Source organism: Lepidochelys kempii, chromosome 12 (genome assembly GCF_965140265.1).
Source record: "Lepidochelys kempii isolate rLepKem1 chromosome 12, rLepKem1.hap2, whole genome shotgun sequence".
NCBI lineage: Eukaryota > Metazoa > Chordata > Testudines > Cheloniidae > Lepidochelys > Lepidochelys kempii.
In genome coordinates, this window is record NC_133267.1 from 7,439,649 (window position 1) to 7,457,250 (window position 17,602).

At 51.0% G+C, this 17,602-nt stretch overlaps 2 non-coding genes across 2 annotated transcripts; one reads left to right on the forward strand and one right to left on the reverse strand.

The window, feature by feature from the left end:
* The first annotated feature begins 3,898 nt into the window (after window positions 1-3,898).
* TRNAL-CAG (transfer RNA leucine (anticodon CAG)) lies at window positions 3,899-3,981 on the forward strand. The gene has a single exon. It is a non-coding gene; the product is annotated as a tRNA-Leu (tRNA).
* A 200-nt stretch (window positions 3,982-4,181) lies between these two features.
* TRNAL-CAG (transfer RNA leucine (anticodon CAG)) lies at window positions 4,182-4,264 on the reverse strand. Its single transcript has one exon. It is a non-coding gene; the product is annotated as a tRNA-Leu (tRNA).
* Window positions 4,265-17,602: the final 13,338 nt, after the last annotated feature.

A 17,602-nucleotide genomic window follows, 5' to 3' on the forward strand; every position in this document is an offset into this window, starting at 1 on the left:
GCTGGTCTGTGCTCATCTTGTTTATTCTCAAGCCTCCCAGGAAAGGGGGTGTAAGGGCTTGGGGGGATATTTTGGGGAAATAGGAACTCCAAGTGGTCCTGAATATTTTGTTAAATCACTTGGTGGTGGCAGCGTTTACCTAATCCAAGGGCAAAGACTTTGTGCCTTGGGGAAGTTTTAACCTAAGATTGTAGAAATAAGCTTGAGGGGGGGTCTTTCATGGGGGTCCCCACATCTGAACCCTAGACTTCAGAAGGAAGGAACCCTGACACTCATTAATGCTTGCAATTACTCCAACTGTGTGTGCAAATGTAGGTTTTTGCAATCACAAAGACGAGAAGCCAAATCCGGGACCCCCTGTGCTAGAGCAACTATGAAGTCATCAGATTCAGTGGACATGCCCAACCGTATGAGAATTCTGAGCCAAGACGTGCTCCCAAGTTGCTGGAGAGGCAATGCCTTGGTCCTACAGCTGGGTGATTTCCCAGTGGATGATTTCCCCACTTAGCACATCAGTTCACATGACACCCTTATCGCAGAGCTGCTGGCAACCTCCCCACACAAGCTTCATGATTCAGTAACATCTGGAACTTAGTTGTCCTGGGAAGGTCAACACAACAAAATCTGGTCCCGCAGTGCAAACAAAAGGCAGACAAAGCCCTTACTGTACAGCTGCTCTTTCCTGAGCTGCAGACAGAGACCACTCATCACCAGCGATCAAGCCCAAGCACCTCCATTCTGATTTTGACTCCTAAGGGGGAACAGAGACAGAATAATTTGTGCCACAGAGGGACACTGAGGCCTTGTCTTCACAATAGACAGGGTTTGCCATTATAGCTTAAAGCTTATACCAGCTCCCCAAAAGAAATAAGCTATACTGTACTGGCAAAAGGACTTTTCCTCCCCCCACTATAACTACACTAGGTCTCTTGCCAGCATAGCTATGTCCGTTACAGGTGTGATTTCTTCCACATTACTAACCGACATAGCTATGCCAGCAAAACTTTTAAATGTAGACCAGACCACAGGAAGGTTGCCCACAAAAATACAGAACATTTAGATGCTCCCATAAATCTCTGGAAGCTTGACACACTATACAACTGCTAACAAATATTCCAGAGGCCGTGAACAACAGAGACAGCGTAAGAATAATCAAAAGGCTGGCACAGTTAACAGATCCGGGTTCCTTTCTCAGTTCTGATACTGACTCTCTGTGTGGTTTTTTACGCAAGTCAACTTCTCTATTCTTCATTTTCCCCAGCTATAAAAATAGGGATAATCATAATTAAGTAATTAATATTTCTACAGCATGTCTGATGTGAAGTGTAATACATCTGCAGTGTTGTTGTAGCTGTGTTGGTGTCAGGATATGAGACACAAGGTGTCCAAGGCAATATATTTTATTGAACAAACTTCTGTTGGGGGAACAGACAAGCTTTCGAGCTTCACAGAGCTCTCGTTGTCTCTCTTAGAATTTTACATGTCTCTTTGGCCCAAAACTGCCAAACAAGAAAACTGATTGTGCTGTATATCATGTTCCCACTGGGTACATTAGTCCCACTGCAGCACAGAAATGTAACACTCTCCTTAGTCTTGTTCCAGCACGTTGCTCTTGTGTTTGAATACAAAAATGCCTTAAAATAAACAGCAGATAAAAAAGTACTTGCACAAGTGGTTATGAGGCTAGTGACAGTGTAGCTCAACTAGGCCAGCCATATTATCATCAGTGGAATGTGAGGGAAGAAGCAGGAAGACAAACTTTTGAAAGGGGACGGACAGATTAAACAATAAAACTATAGATCCAAAGTGTTCATGCAACAAATAATACCTTCAACAAGGAAAGATCAACTGATCTGTAAAGGGAAATGGATGCCTGGCCTGGAAAACAGCCACCTGAAACAGAAAAGGATAGCTTTAAAGACCGTGGGCTAGTTTACAGTACACATGCTCTGCTGCTACAGCTATACCAGGACCCCTACACAGACATAGCCACCTAGTGTAGACACAGCCTGTGCCCACAGAGGGGGTTCCTGTGTTGGTACAACACCACCACCTCCCCAAATCACTTTAACTCTGCCCACAGAAGCTGCTTCTCTTCTGCTGGCATAGCTGCGTCTACATTCGGGGTGATACTGGCATAGCAACATTGGCTGGAGGGGTGTGGTTTTTTCACACCCCTGACAAATCGCTGCCTAGTGTAGACCTGGTTTGGCGTTTTCATCACTTTGCAGTGAGGCAGGTGGTGAGGGGCAATGCAGTGAGGCCTGCTCAGCACACAGATTTGGTACCAATACGACTATGTTCGTTAGGGGGGTGATTTTTACCGATCTAGTGATACCGACAGAGCACCTGGCATGAACACAGTCATATTGGGATAAAGGTGCCTTAGGCCACGTCTACACTACGCGGCCAAGAGCTGCAAAGCTAGCCATAGCTACGCAGCAGTAACTGCGGTGCAGACTACAGCGGCGGAAGGGGTTTGTCCATTGCTGTAGGAAACCCACCTCCCCGCAGCCAGGCGCTAGGCCGATGGACCCACTCATCCCCCAACCAGCTGGGCCCGCCCAGGGGGCGAGGTCAGGGGGATTTTTCACCGCCGTTCAGCCCAGGCCTCACACAGTTCATCAGCCGGGCAGGGGCAGCCACGCGCTAATAACGCAGCGACACCTGCAAAGCGTGTCCACACCTGGGCTAGACCCCACCCTACCCCCACGCTGCAGCCGGCTCATGCAGACAGGCGGGAGGGGGGAAATGGGTCCAGGCCATGCTGAAGCCCGTGGGAGTGGGTGGGTGTGTGAACAGAGCTGGGGGGGGGGCAGCCTGGCCGGGGTGGGGCAAAGGGAGCCCAGGGGGTGTCCGGGCCAGTGGGGGGAGGGCGAAGGGAGACAGGGGGTGTCCGGGCCGGGGGGGGGGGGGCGAAGGGAGACAGGGGGAGGCAAAGGGAGCCGGGGGGGGGCCGGCCAGAGGGGGCGAAGGGAGCCGGGGGAGGGGGGGCGAAGAGAATCGGAGGGGGCCCGGACGGAGGGAGACAAAAGGGGGCGAAGGGAGCTGGGGGTGGGTGTCCGAACCGGGGGGGGGGGGCGAAGGGAGCCGGGGGGGTGTCCGGGGCGGGGGGGGGCGAAGGGAGCCGGGGGGGGGTGTCCGAACCGGGGGGGGGGCGAAGGGAGCCGGGGGGGGTGTCCGAACCGGGGGGGGCGAAGGGAGCCGGGGGGGGGTGTCCAGGACGGGGGGGGCGAAGGGAGCCGGGGGGGCTGTCCGGGGCGGGGGGAGGGGTGAAGGGAGCCGGGAGGGGGGCCGGGTGGGGGCGATGGGAGGCGGGGGGGGGACGAAGGGAGCCGGGAGGGGATGTCCGGGGGGGGGCAAAGGGAGCCGGGAGGGGATGTCCGGGGGGGGGCAAAGGGAGCCGGGGGGGGGGTGTCCGAACCGGGGGGGGCGAAGGGAGCCGGGGGGGGGTGTCCAGGACGGAGGGGGCGAAGGGAGCCGGGGGGGCTGTCCGGGGCGGGGGGAGGGGTGAAGGGAGCCGGGAGGGGGGCCGGGTGGGGGCGATGGGAGGCGGGGGGGGGACGAAGGGAGCCGGGGGGGTGTCCGAGCCGGGGGTCCGGCCGGAGGGGCGGGGCGGGGCGGGGCGGGGCCGGCCCGGGGAAGGGGGAGCCCGTGGCCGGGCCGGTCACACGGTCAGACCCCACCGGCCTCACCCCCAGGGGGCCTGCGAGGATCCGGGGCCTCGGGCGACCCCGCCCCCGCTCGCGGGGAGAGTTCCGGACTGCGGCTGCGCGGAGTCCGGGCCCGAGCGTAGCGCGGCTGCGCACACTTTCCCTGGGGGCTGAAGAGCCAAAGTGCGGCTGCGCGGAGGCTCAGGCGCTTTCCTACTCACGGGTGGGCGCCGACAATCACAGCTGTCAGGATGGCCGAGCGGTCTAAGGCGCTGCGTTCAGGTCGCAGTCTCCCCTGGAGGCGTGGGTTCGAATCCCACTTCTGACAAACCGCGCTCCTTTTGTTTTGACGCTGCGGGTGCTCCCGGCTCCCAGGGCGCAGCAGAGAGCCGGGGGCTGAGACGGCTGCTGTTTTGCTTGTGCTCCGCGCTGCCCGGTTACCGGCAGCCGAGGCGGGGACAGGCAGCGCTCTGAAATACAGAGGGCTTTTCAAAGACGGGGGGGGGGGGAGAAAAGAGGAAAAAGCTCTGTCAGAAGTGGGATTCGAACCCACGCCTCCAGGGGAGACTGCGACCTGAACGCAGCGCCTTAGACCGCTCGGCCATCCTGACTCCGCTGCGCAGGGGCACTCCGCCTTCTGCCACATTCACACGCAACAGGCGTCTGGGGTCTTTCCCACGGCTCCTGGGAGCCAGCAACTTCCTTCTCCTCTGAGCCTGGGGCTGAGGAGGCCGGAGGAGACCCTCCCCAGCCTTCCTCTTTAGTCTGTATTCCTGTGGGCGCTGACATCCTTTGTATGTCACCCCGGTGTCTGGGGGCTTATCGCTAAGGCTACGGTCCAGTCGCGGGTCTTTTCTGGTAAAAGTCACGGGCAGTAAACAAAAATTCACGGCCTGTGCCCCGTCCCTGACTTTTACTCTGTACCCCTAACTGACCCTTGGGCAGGGGCCGCAGGTGTTCTGGGGGATGCGGCCCGGGCCCCCGCAGGTGTGTGGGCTGGGGGCAGCGGTGCACAGCCTGGGACCCCTGCGGGTGCTGGGGGGGGAGGGTTGGCGGGGCTGACAGGGGCTCCCTACCCAGCTCCGCGTGTCTCTGCAGCTCCTAGGCGGCGGAGGGGCCAGGGGGCTCTGCGCGCTGCTCCCGCCCCAAGCACAGGCTGTGCAGCTCCCATTGGCCGGAAACCGCAGCTAATGGGAGCTGCAGGGGTGGGGCCTGTGGGCGCGGGCAGCGCGCGGAGCCCGCTGGTCACTCCGCCTAGGAGCTGCAGGGCCATGCCAGTGGGAGCCCCCCACCCTGAGGTAAGAGGCCTTCCTGCACCCCTCAACCCCTCTGCCCCTAACCCTGAGCTACCTCCCACACACCCAAACTTCTGCTGCTGGCCCAGGGGCTGCCCTTTTTATTAAACATAAGAACTGCCATACTGGGACAGACTAACCATCCTTGTTCAATGTCCTCTCTTCCAACAGTGGCCAGTGCTAGATGCTTCAGAGGGACCAAATAGAACAGGGTAATTATCAAATGATCCATCTCCTGTCGTCCAGTCCCAGCTTCTGCCAGGAGGAGCTTTAGGAACATCTGGAGCATAGGGTGGAGGGTCTCGGGCCATCTTGGCTGGATGGTCTTGAGCCATCTTGGCTAATAGCCATTAATGGACCTATCCTCCATAAACTTATCTAATTCTTTTTTGAACCCAGTTATACTTTTGGCCTTCACATCCCCTGGCAACAAGTTGCACGGGTTGTGCGTTGCATGGAGTGTTCACTTATTTATTCAGTATTTAATAGTTCTCTTCAATCAACATTGATTTTTATTAATTCATTTGTTTGGCAGTGACTTTTATTTAGTATTGATTCTTGTTCTTTAAGGCCCTGGCCCAAACATGCACATACCTGACTTATCCATATGTGGGTGCTCGTTAGCTATTGTTTGTGGCATACAGGCTTATGGACATGTTCTCCCAGATGTAGCGTTTACTGTTGTGGATATTCCCATTGACCTGATTAGTGGTACAGCCTGGTCATGTATTTGGTATTAAAAGAATATTTTCCCTGCCACTGCATCATGGGCACCTTTAAATATTTTTAATAACAATGATCTTAATATACAAGGCTGCACAGAGCGTATGTGGAACATGTTGGCTATCTATGTGTCGGAGAAGACAAAGATCAGACAACAAAGACTATATGGGAGAGGGTCAGATGTGCATATGCTGTATGGAAGAGCACAGACATTTGGGATGGGATGGAGAGCTATGGCCATCTAGTACCACTTCAATGTAATGAGGCCCTGATTCAGGAAGGTACTTAAACAAGTGCGGGACTGAGTGATCCTACTAAAGTTAAAGGGACTACTCATCTGCTTAACATTATGTACTTGCTAAAGTATTTTGTTGCACCAGGGCCATAATGCGCAATTTCAGCAAATCCAAACCAGCTGACAATCATTTATGTGTACAGGACTTTGCTTATAAGGAGCAGCGGGCTGTGGATAGCAGTATTATGCTAATTCATAGGAGCACTAGTCACAGACCAGGCACTGTGCAAACAAAGGATAAAAAGACAGTTCCTGCCCTAAAGAGTTTGCAGTTTGAGACTGGGGGTTTCCCCTGGAGCAGACCCGCACCCACTGTGGTTGAAAGAACAAATGGTGGGAAAGAGTTTGTTGACAATTAGGTTTTGCCTCACCTTTTGGACTGTGTTGATGAGCACTTAGAAATAGGCCATCTGTGACCCAACAGCCCAGTGTCCCCTCTCTTTTTTCACATCCACAGGTGGAATGAATTTTGCTATGTGCACCAATATGGAGGTGATGTATGGTGGGGGTGGGGCCAAGGGGTTCGGAATGTGGGAGGGGGGCTCATGGCTGGGGCAGAGGGTTGGGGTGCAGGGGGGTGAGGGCTCTGAGCAGGGGCTGAGGATGAGCAGTTTGGGGTGTGGGATGTAGGAGGGGGTTCAGGGCTGGGGAAGAGAGTTGGGGTGGAGGGGGTTGCAGGCTCTCAGTGGGGCCAGGGATGAGAGGTTTTGGGTGCAGGCTGCCCTGGAGCTATGGTGGGGAGAGAGGACTCCCCCCAGCTCTCTCTCACCGCAGCATCTCAGGGCTGGGTGAGAGCTGCCTCTCCCAGGCCATGACAGCTCCAGCGGGGCTGGGCTGGGTCGCCTCTCCCCGCCTGCATGGCCCTTGATAGCCTGCTGCTTGGCCATGCAGCTTACAGGGAACTTAGCCCAGCACCTCAGATTTTAGCAATCCTCTGAACTTCCCTTTTGTCTCCGAGCGGGAAAGCAAATGAAAGAAGCCGTCACCATTCAGTTCTTCTGCAGCGTGTCTGGAACGGATAAGAGATGTGCGTATGTTTCAGCAATGCCTCGGTGTATGGATGACGCCTGCCTCCTCCCTGACAGTGATGCCAGCCTTCGTCGCCCGCTTGTTAACTTTCAAACAAGTACCTTTGTGCTTTTTCCTGGGCTGTCCCTTGGGCGGAGCTCCCCATAAACATCTGCAAAACTCCCCAACTTCCTTCACATCCCTCCTTAAAACCTTCCCTGCTGGGAAGCATACAAAACACCTGATCCATGTTGGGCAGCCAGTGTGCTGTCATGCTGACCAGTATTCCCTCATTGTTTCCTTGGCTTTCCCCCAGCTGTCTATATCCACCTGCGGTCTTTTGTTTCATACTTAGCACTTTAGCGAACACACTCCTACACCAACGGCAGAGTTTCTCCCTTCGGCCTAGTTACTCCACCTCCCCGAGAGGCCATAGCTATGTTGACAGGAGAAGCTCTCCCACCAATATAGTGCCGTTCAGTACTGAGTTTACAATGGCACCGTGGCCCTGGGCCCATGCTCAGGAGGGGCCATGGCGCCCAGACCGTCCCCCCACCCCCTCCCGAGGCTCTGCCCCTGCTCGGCCTGCACCCCCTGAGGCCCCACCTGCCACTCACTCCTCTCCGCCCCCTGCTATCCACCCCCTCCCTCCCACATGCAAGCACCAGGTGGGGCCTCGGGGGGTTGAGGGGGAAAGAGGCATGGGCGGGACCTTGCGGTGGAGTGTAGGGCCATGGTCCGGGCACTAGGGCCTACAAAAGGTTCATCCAGCCCTGGTGCTGTCTACGTGGGGGTTAGGTTGCTCAGGCGTGTGGATTTTTCACACCCTTGAGCGACTTGGCAATACCAATATAGGTCTGTAGGGTAGACCTGGCCTTAGACTGCAAGCTCCTTAGAGCAGGAACTGGCCTGTTGTCCTGTGTTTGTACCATGCCTAGCGCCCTGGGGTCCTGGCCCGTAACCAGCACTCTTATGAGTTACCACAATGCTAATAATAATTCCAGCACTGATCATAAAATTCATGGAGTACTGGGAAGCGGAGAGGCTGCAGCAAATGCCTAGGTGTCTGTAGTCAAAGGCGTCGACTGACTCAGACAATGGAACACGGAGCTGGAAACATGCACTTGTGAGGGATAAAACGCAGACAAAGGTGTTTCTACTCACAGACACAAGCCTGGCACAGCCCCTAGCCCAGCACATGATCTAAGCATTGAAAAGACCCTGGGCCACACCCTCAGCTGGCATCAGTCAGCCCCACTGAAGTCAATCAAGTTACACCGGCTGAGGATCTGGCCTTCTGAACTTAAAGACGTGTGAGGCAAAGAACTTGCATGATACTCACACTACACTCAGGGATATTGTTCCTCAGTGAGTTAGTAGACTGGAGGCAGTTCACAGGATTGCCAGGCTCTGGGGTGCTGGGTCACAGTGGGCCATTGTTAACCGTTCCCAGATGTCTGGATGCTTGGAGGTGATAATTCTGGGAACATGAGCAAGGGGGAGGGAATTCCTCCCCGCTCAGGGTCAGAGTTTGACCTGTGTCAGAGCTGATTTGGGAAGGAACTCCTCATCTTGGATTCTCTTGCCATGCTCAGTGTGGCCCAGACCCCCAGCTTGCGGCTGGGGAGCATGCGGAGCTGCAAAGAAAGGGACTGCATGCCTTTTTCTCTGACACCTTTGCAAGCCCCTAATTGTGGGACACCCGACAGCTGCTCTAATCTTTGCCAGCTGCCAACAGCCCCCAGCAGCCATCCTAATGCCGCAAGATCAATGGGCATAAGGGAGTCCCAGCCACACTGCTTATTCCCAGCCACCTGCCCGGCACCAGCAGCCAGTATTGTGGATGGCACAGGAGCCAAACCACCAGTGAATCCTATTAGACTAGGTTCCCCACACACTTTGGAGAGCCGCCTGGAACTAGGGTACCACTGAGCCCGCCTGACCCACCAGCCTGGGTTCTTTTCAACCTGTAATGCTATGACAAGCTGTAGACATGCTCCCAGTCTCACACTTTCACCAGCACACAGGTAGGGACACACAGACACTGAGATCAGCTCTGCATGGGAAGGCTCAGCTAAGGAATTGCCTAGCACACAAGTGCACACCACCCTCTAGAGGGTAAACCCCAAATTGTACCATCTTGCACTGCACAGAGAATGGTACAGCGTAAGCTCATGAAATTCGCCCCCTCCATCAATGTGGAGAGGGATATACACAGCTTTCTGCCCCAAGTTACGATTTTCACACACGCTGGTTTTAGACAAAACAAATGTATTAACTACAAAAGATTGATTTTAAGTGATTATAAGGGATAGCAAACAGATCAAAGCAGATTACCTAGCAAATAAACAAAAATGCAAGCTGAACTTAATATACTAAAGAAACTGGCTATAAGTAGCAAATTCTCACCCTAAATGTTGGTTTAGGCAAATTGCAGAGATTCTTGAAGGCAAACTGCACTTACTTGCAGCTTAAAACTCCAGATATTCCTTTCAGAGGCCAGACAACCTTCTAGCCTGGGCTCAGCCCTTCTCCGCTAGTCCAGTCTTTTTTGTTCTAAGGTGTTTCCTCTTTCTTGGGCGGGGAGTCAATAAAGAACGAACCACGATGATGTCACTCCCCTGCCTTAAATAGTCTTTGCATATGGTGGGAATCCTTTGTCTCCCAGTGTGATTCCCACCCCGGTAAGTGGGAAAACACCAGTATTATCATGGAGTCCCGTACCACGTGTCTTGGTCACATGTCTCTGCAGCCATACCACAAAGCCTGTTTGCAGAGTCCCCAGGAAGGCTTCCTGGTGGGAGATTAGCATCTTCTAATCTAAGGTCTATTGTTCTCCTTAATGACCCTTCCCAGTGAGCCGTCTAAACTAATTGCATTCTTCTAGTGGGCATTCCCCAGGTGTAAACCCATTTGTAATAGATGCATAGACAATATTCCTAACTTCAGATACAAAAATGATACAAGCATACAAATAGGATAATCATATTCCATAAATCATAACCTTTCCAATATTTTTCTCCTGCTGATAATAGCCCACCTTAATTGATTAGTCTCATTAGAGTTGGTATGGCAACCCCCATTTTTTTCTTGTTCTCTGTGTATATATAATCTTCCTACTGTATTTTCCACTCCATGCATCTGAGTAAGTGGGTTTAGCCCACAAAAGCTTATGCCAAAATAAATTTGTTAGTCTCTAAAGTGCCACAAGGACTCCTCATTCTTTTAACCTTTCCAATGACCTCTCACATGCCTTATCTTGCATAAAATACATCATTGTTCTGCCATAATCATACCTCTATGAAGAATATGGAGGCATAATGCCACAACTAGGTCACCAACAGGCTGGCTTTGTGGTCTGAGGTTCAGCAGGACCTGGCTCACGGAGTGCTGTACAAACAGTGAGCCTGGTTCTTAGCTCACTTACTCCCGCTTCATGCTGATGGGACCTCATCAGGGCCAGTGAGTTAAACCAGGAGTAACTCCATGGCGACGTGTGCACAGAAGGCTGGCAGGATCAGAAAGTGGAGACTGTAGAAACGAGAGAGCCAGGCTACCCACTCTGAACACAAGCCAATTGGCTCTGGATTATGACACATCACTCGTCCCCAAGCAGTCATTTATTTGTTTTGGCGAAGTTAGCAGGGAAAATCCCATCCATCCCACTCTTCACTGTCTGATCCCCAACTCTAAACATTCAGCAACACCCCAGCCAAGGGGTATTTCCCCCTCTCCTCTAGGATATGTTCCTGTGCTTTGCAATATGGTATTTGCTAACTCTATACCGTATGCTCTTTAGCTACAGCAGCAAGACCTTTGTGTGGCTTCTCTCTTCCTTTAGGGATTTTACAAGTAAACACCTCTCTCCAAAGGGTGGAAGGAACCTTTTGGGGTGCTCGATGATTCCAAGACAATTCTAAAGAGGAGGGAAAAGCGTGATCCAAAATATCCAGAACATGTCATCCGTCAGTCCGTTAAAGGGCTGCAATTCCACTGAGGGGTCCCATGGCCAGCATGTCCCCTCCAGAGTGACACGCAAGCCACCAGCACCCCAAGGTGAATTTTAGGGTGCAATCCCATGTGCTGCCTGGGTGAGGTGGAGGGGGAAGAGGGTGAGGGGATACTGCACCGTAGCTACATCGACTGAACTTTTAAGCCATAAACCAGGCGTGAGTAAAAGATTGATCCAAAGCCCACTGGTATCTCTGGGAGTCTTTCCATTGACTTCAGTATGGTTCAGACCAAGCCCTAAGCGTGTGAAGAGCTACTTAGGGAAAGCTATGTTGAAGGTGGGGAAAGGGGTTGCAATTTGTTCTGAAAATGGTCAAGCCCGTGATCGTACTCCTCTCTCACAGGAAGGAATTTCCACAGTCTGACATACTCATGAGCTTTCAGCTACTGGCTGATACTTTCATTGTTCTAGTAGAATGGAGCTCCTGAGGGAGGTCATGGCTGTGGAGGGGGAGGTGATCTCACAGGCTTCTGGGGTCAATCCAATGGAAGGTTTTGAATATCAGGACAGAGACCTTGAACTGGGCTTAATACTTAATGGAGAGCCAGCCAGGAGATACTGTCACAGATTGATTGGATTTAAGGCCAGAAGCAACTTTTAGACCACCTAGTCTGAGCTCCTATCACCGACCATTAACTTTCACCCACTTACCCCTGCATTGAGCTCAGTAACTTGTCTTTAGCTAAAGCAGTTCTTCCAGAAAGACACCATTCTATCTCTGAGGACATCAAGTGCTGGAGAATCCACCACTTCCCGAGGCAGTGTGTTCCAATGATTAAATCACACTCCCGGTTAAAAATGCGCATCTAATTCCTCATTTTAATTTGGCTGGTTTTGTGGCATGAACAATCCTACTCATGTGAGTAACATTTGCAAGATAAGATCCTTTATTAACAAGTTGCCAGACTGAAGCAGACTTAGTTGCTCTTTGGGCAGTTACACCCTATAGTCTAGGAGTTTTGTGGGTGTGGATATTCATTATCTTCATCTGAAAATGTGTAATCAAATAAGAAAACAACCATAGCTACAGTTGCCTTGAGGCCTGAGGACCCAATCCTAAGGTCCTTCTTTAGACTTTACTTAGTCCTTCTTCAGGCAAAACTCCCCTTGAAGTCATTGGGATGTTTACCTAAAAAAGGACTTCAGGAGTGTGTCTTGCCATTTTATTTCTGTGAACAAAGAAGCCTCTCTATTTGCACAATCACTATTAAAGACCCCTTCCAATTTCCCGTCGTTGGTGCTTGTCACATGGGTGCATCTGCAGCTACCCACTAAGCAGCACTGCCTAGCCTGTTTACGTGGTCTCCTACTCACAAACACACACAGTCTGTTTCTTTTTCACCACAGGTACCTTTAATCCCTCGGTATCCAAGCAGGGCAGGACACAATACAGGCACACAGCAGGAGGAGGAGCCTTCCTCAGATTTCTCTCCTCCCTTTGCTTCCTGTTCCTAGTCCCAATGACATACCCTCCCAGTTACTGAGCCAGTTGTCTCATGAACCCAGCAATTACCATCCAGGTATCAGCAAAAACAACAAGGAGTCCTTGTGGCACCTTTGAGAATAACAAATGTATTTGGGCATAAGCTTCTGTGGGCTAAAACCCACTGCATCTGATGAAGTGGGTTTTAGCCCACGAAAGCTTATGCCCAAATAAACATGTTAGTCTCTAAGGTGCCACGAGGACGCCTCGTTGTTTTTGCTGACACAGACTAACACGGCTGCCCCTCTGAAACCGGTCATCCAGGTATCAGTAATCCCCTCAACAGAAACAGATTAATTAACTTCACTCAGATGTGCAGTCTTCCTGCAGCAACCTCATGGACCTGTGCACTACAGCAAGCTCTCTGTCACGGTGATATGAACAATGCAGAACCCCGGGGCCACTCGCCTCGCCCTTCCGTGAGAAAAGAACTGAGTTAGGAATGTAAACACATGAATACCAGGGAGCCAATATCAATCTCTCAGCGGGGGGGATGGGGAAGGAACCTCACCCAATAAAGCCAGGCTCAGAACAAGCAATTTCCTTGCTCATGCTAGCCCGTCAAGCTGCCAAGTAAGAGCTACCTTCGCAGCGACAGCCAACAAGAAATGGTGGAGAGTAACAATACTGGATGTAAAGGCTTTAAAAAAATCAGATCGAGGAAAGTGGAAGGGGCTACAGGAAGTTACGGATATCAAAAATGATGCGTATTTTGCTTTTAAACACATTTCTGTTCTAATGGAGCCTGTTTGGGAGGGCATGGCTAGAATACAAGGCAGGAAGAGAGCCTGCATCCTGTGGATCAACATTTCTCCCAACCACTTTTAAAAAAAATCTTACTTTGGCCCTATAGTCACCGTTGGGCCTAATTCCCCTGCCACTTACTCCCACTTGACCCCAGTGTGACCTGCCATTCAGATCAATGGAGTCACTGCAGCTAGATCCCAGTGTGACCTCCCCCTGAGGTCAATGGAGACACTGCAGCTTGACCCCAGTGTGACCTCCCCCTGAGATCAATGGAGTCACTGCAGCTTGACCCCAGTGTGACCTCCCCCTGAGATCAATGGAGTCACTGCAGCTTGACCCCAGTGTGACCTCCCCCTGAGATCAATGGAGTCACTGCAACTTGACCCCAGTGTGACCTGCCATGGATGGAGTCACAGCAGCTTGACCCCAGTGAAAGGGTCCAATCTTGCTCCCTTTGAATCAAGGGCTAAATGCCTGTTTGTTTCCACAGGAGCAGCATTTAGAGACTCGAGCCCATAACCAATATTTCGTTCTGCCTTTACCTCCCTTACTTGCTGGGATTGTTCAGCCTTGGTAACGAATGCTTGGTAACTGACACACTTGACTGAACTCACTTCTCTGGGAAATGGGTTTTCTGCTCTTACACATCCCCAGCCTGCTCCCAGTGGGATAAAGTGCTGGCCCCTGGTACTTGGTTCAGGCCTCATTCACACAGGATTAACACTGTGATGTCACTCCACGGGCTGCAGTGGAGTTACTCCCGAGTCACACTGGTGTAAATCAGAAGAGATTTGAGCCCACAGGGTCCAATCCTCAGCCATTGTGTTATCTGCTTTGCACCACGGCAGCATCACCAGGAGCAGGAAAGCTGCCCTAAAGGGGCAGCCAAGGACTCCCCCTCACTCAGGGGAATCCTCAAGTGGTGCAAAACCAGCATAACTGGCTCTACGACACCAGTTTCCCACGCCCTCCCTCAGGAGGGGGGTGGGCAGAGTGCACCACCAGATTCTTGACCTTTGCAGCCTCTGAAGCTGTTGTAAATTCCATCCAGGGCTGAAATGGCTTCCATCGAGTCCAGGATCCCAGGGGCTGGAGGGCCTGAGCCCACAGAGCAGTGAGCAGTGCGGAGAACAGACAGGTGCTCAGGTCAAACAACCTTTGGGCTAAATGCTTTCTGCCTTTGCACTCGTCACTGGGCTGTGCTAACGGGTATAAATAGTGATAGGTTTGGACAAGAACCCCAGATCAAAATCCCTCCAACTTGGATACAGATCTGAACTTTGCAGCGAGGGTTCAAGTCTCTGTGATTGGAATGCATGGGTATGACTCTGAATTCACTTGCACTTCTCCATCAGTGACTTCAATGGAATTATTCCTGTTTTGCCAACTTGTAAGTAGCAGGGGGACCAGTCTCCGTGTTTCTACCTGTGAGCAGGCCTACCATTGCCATGTTAGATTTACCCTATCAGATCCCCGGGCACGGACACAGAAAGACAATGGACCGGATTGTGCTGTCACTGGGTGTTAAGGAGTAATGCCACTGAATCCCATGGAATTACAACTGGTGTCAAAGCAGAATCAGACCCAGTGACTTTATTAAGCAGAGAACTGAGAACCATTAATCATCAAACCCCTTAATGGACAGAAAGGCAGAGGAATCCATTACCTCTCGCCTCCTGGGAGCTCATCAGCAAGAGAAACAACAGAGCCATCAGGAAGCTTGATGATACAAGCCACACCTTGGCCTACAGTGTCCTGAGCATTTGGCTTTAGAGAAGTTTTCTCTTTTCTAGATTAGGATCTAAGAATCCTCCATGGGGAGGGGAAGGGAAGAAGAGCCCTGGGGAGGGAGAGGTTGGGGTCAGGCCCGTGAGGAGAATGCCACATCAAAGGGCACCTTGTCTTCTTTCTGGCCTTCCCCATGCAGCAAAGACTTCTGCTACCCTGGATTTGTAAGGGCTTGTTTTCACATACAACGCTACAGCGGCCCTGCACCTGTTGTGTTTTACCCCCAGTGCTGACGGCACCATGTCGGCAGGAGAGCTTCTCGCACTCTCCCATCAGCACAGAAGCGTCTTCACTAACAATATAGTTCCTGTAGGTTTCTTGAGGCTGACTTCAACAGGAGTTCTGGCTGAGTAAAGACTTCGGGAGCTGGCTCTCCAGGGCGAGCTTGCCAAGGGAAAATAGAGACCGTGGGCAGCGGGGCTTGAAGCCGGAGTTGGAGATGCAGGTATGTCCTCCTAAGGAGTGCCCCGGATAACAATGGACCAACAATTGGTCCTGCTTTGAGCAGGGGTTTGGACTAGATGACCTCCTGAGGTCCCGTCCAACTCTGATATTCTATGATTCTATGACCAAACCCCATTGTATTGATTCTGTTCTTAATTAAACACTACTCCTGTAGGAGTTAGTAGGAGCATTGATTGCCTACAGGGTTGTGTAAAGAGAGCTGGATTTGGGTCCCAATAATTATTAACAAAATAATTAACAAAGTAATAATAATAATAATATTATTTTGCAAGTCTATAACATATAGCACCCTTCCGGCCACAGTCGTTAAAAAGGCTGTAAGGCCTAAGGGTGCCTTATGGACTCCTACCCTGTTGAGTTAAGCAAGTGGAAGGACAGAAGGATACTGCAAACAGTGATAACCCCAACCCACTGGCCTTTCTGTTGTGAGTCGGTGGCACAGCCTGGCACCAAAGACACTGTCAGCTGCAATCATATCTGTATCTCTGCAGAAATGACAGATGGTGATATGTTGTACACAGATACTAGGATTGCGTACATTAGAGACAGAGACAGCTAACTGGCTAGCAATAGGTAAGCAATTCAAATATTTCCATATAGAAGCAACGTGAAGACTTGCAATGACCTTGCCACTCTGAAGTCCCACTGTGCCAGCTGGTACATATTGTTATAATTGATTTACAGGGAACTACATAGTTTTACACCAAGTAAGCATGAGGTATGATGATTTCAACTGGAAACAAACAACTGGTAACTGGTGGATTGTTCTATTCTTTGTAGCACACTTTGGACACCATATAACTAATTAACTAACACCATGTGCTCTGTAATTTTGCAGCGATTGCCTGTCAATGTTGCCGTTTGTAGCTGGCACCAGCAAACTGCTAATTTGGAGCAAACCTTTTCACAGTTTTATAGCAGTCAAGGGAGGCCAGTGGGAATTCTTCCATTGACTTTAGTGGAAGCAGCATGGGGCCCTTCAAGAACATCTCGATGACACCGTCCCCGTACATGCTTTGACTTCCCAGTGCTCCCAGGAAAACGTTTGGAATGAGATGTTTAAATGTACCTGTGCCTTCGGAACAGAAGGCAAAACGATTTCTTCCTCTCTTATCAGTACTATCCATCTCTCTTGCAGTGCGCAGCTCTCTTGCAAACCCTGCTTAGATATGGTGCCAGTGGGCTTTATACAAACACCCTTATTCTGCTCTTGCTTAAGCCAATTGAAGACTGGTGTGACTCCACTGATTTACCCCAGTGACTCCCGATTTACACCAGCATGCCTGAAATCAGAAGCAGACCCCCATATCTGAAAATTGTCATTTCACATTGACCAGAGAAGGATTCTGATACCCAGGAAAACTTTGTAAATATGGTGTAAACTGCAACTGCCTTGCATATGCTTCTCCCCTCCCAAAAGTTCTTCATGCTACTTGTTAATTACACTATCATGCCAAGTATTGATGGGCCTGATCCTGCGCCCATTGAAGTCAATGAAAAAACTGCCAGCCACTTCAGTGTCAGCAGCTCTGGGCTTTAATAAGGATTCCTGCTTTCTCACAGGCCCTTTACTCCTCCTCTAAGTCAGACAGTGGTTCTCAACCAGGAGCACACATACCCCTGGGGGTACGCAGAACTCTTCCGGGGGTACATCAGTTCATCTAGAAATTTGCCTAGCTTTACAACAGGCTACATAAAAAGCACCAGCAAAGACAGTACAAACTAAAAATTTCATAAAGACGATGACTTGTTTATACTGAGCTATACGCAATACACTGAGATGTAAGTACAATAGTTATATTCCAATTGATTTATGTTACCATTATATGGCAACAATGGGAAAGTCAGCAATTTGTCACTAATCGTGTGTTATGACACTTCTGTATTTTTAGGTCTGATTTTGTAAGCAAGTAGTTTTGAAGTGAGGTGAAACTTGGGGGTACGCAAGACAAATCAGACTCCTGAAAGGGGTACAGCTGTCTGGAAAGGTTGAGAGCCGCTGCTCTAAGTCACTCCAGACAGAACAGGAACTTGTGACACTGACAAAAACAATCACCATGAACAGGGATTGGAATAAAACAGGGGATTAGAGTGCAACAGGAGAGAATGGCTGGAAGGGAGGGGTAGAGAGAT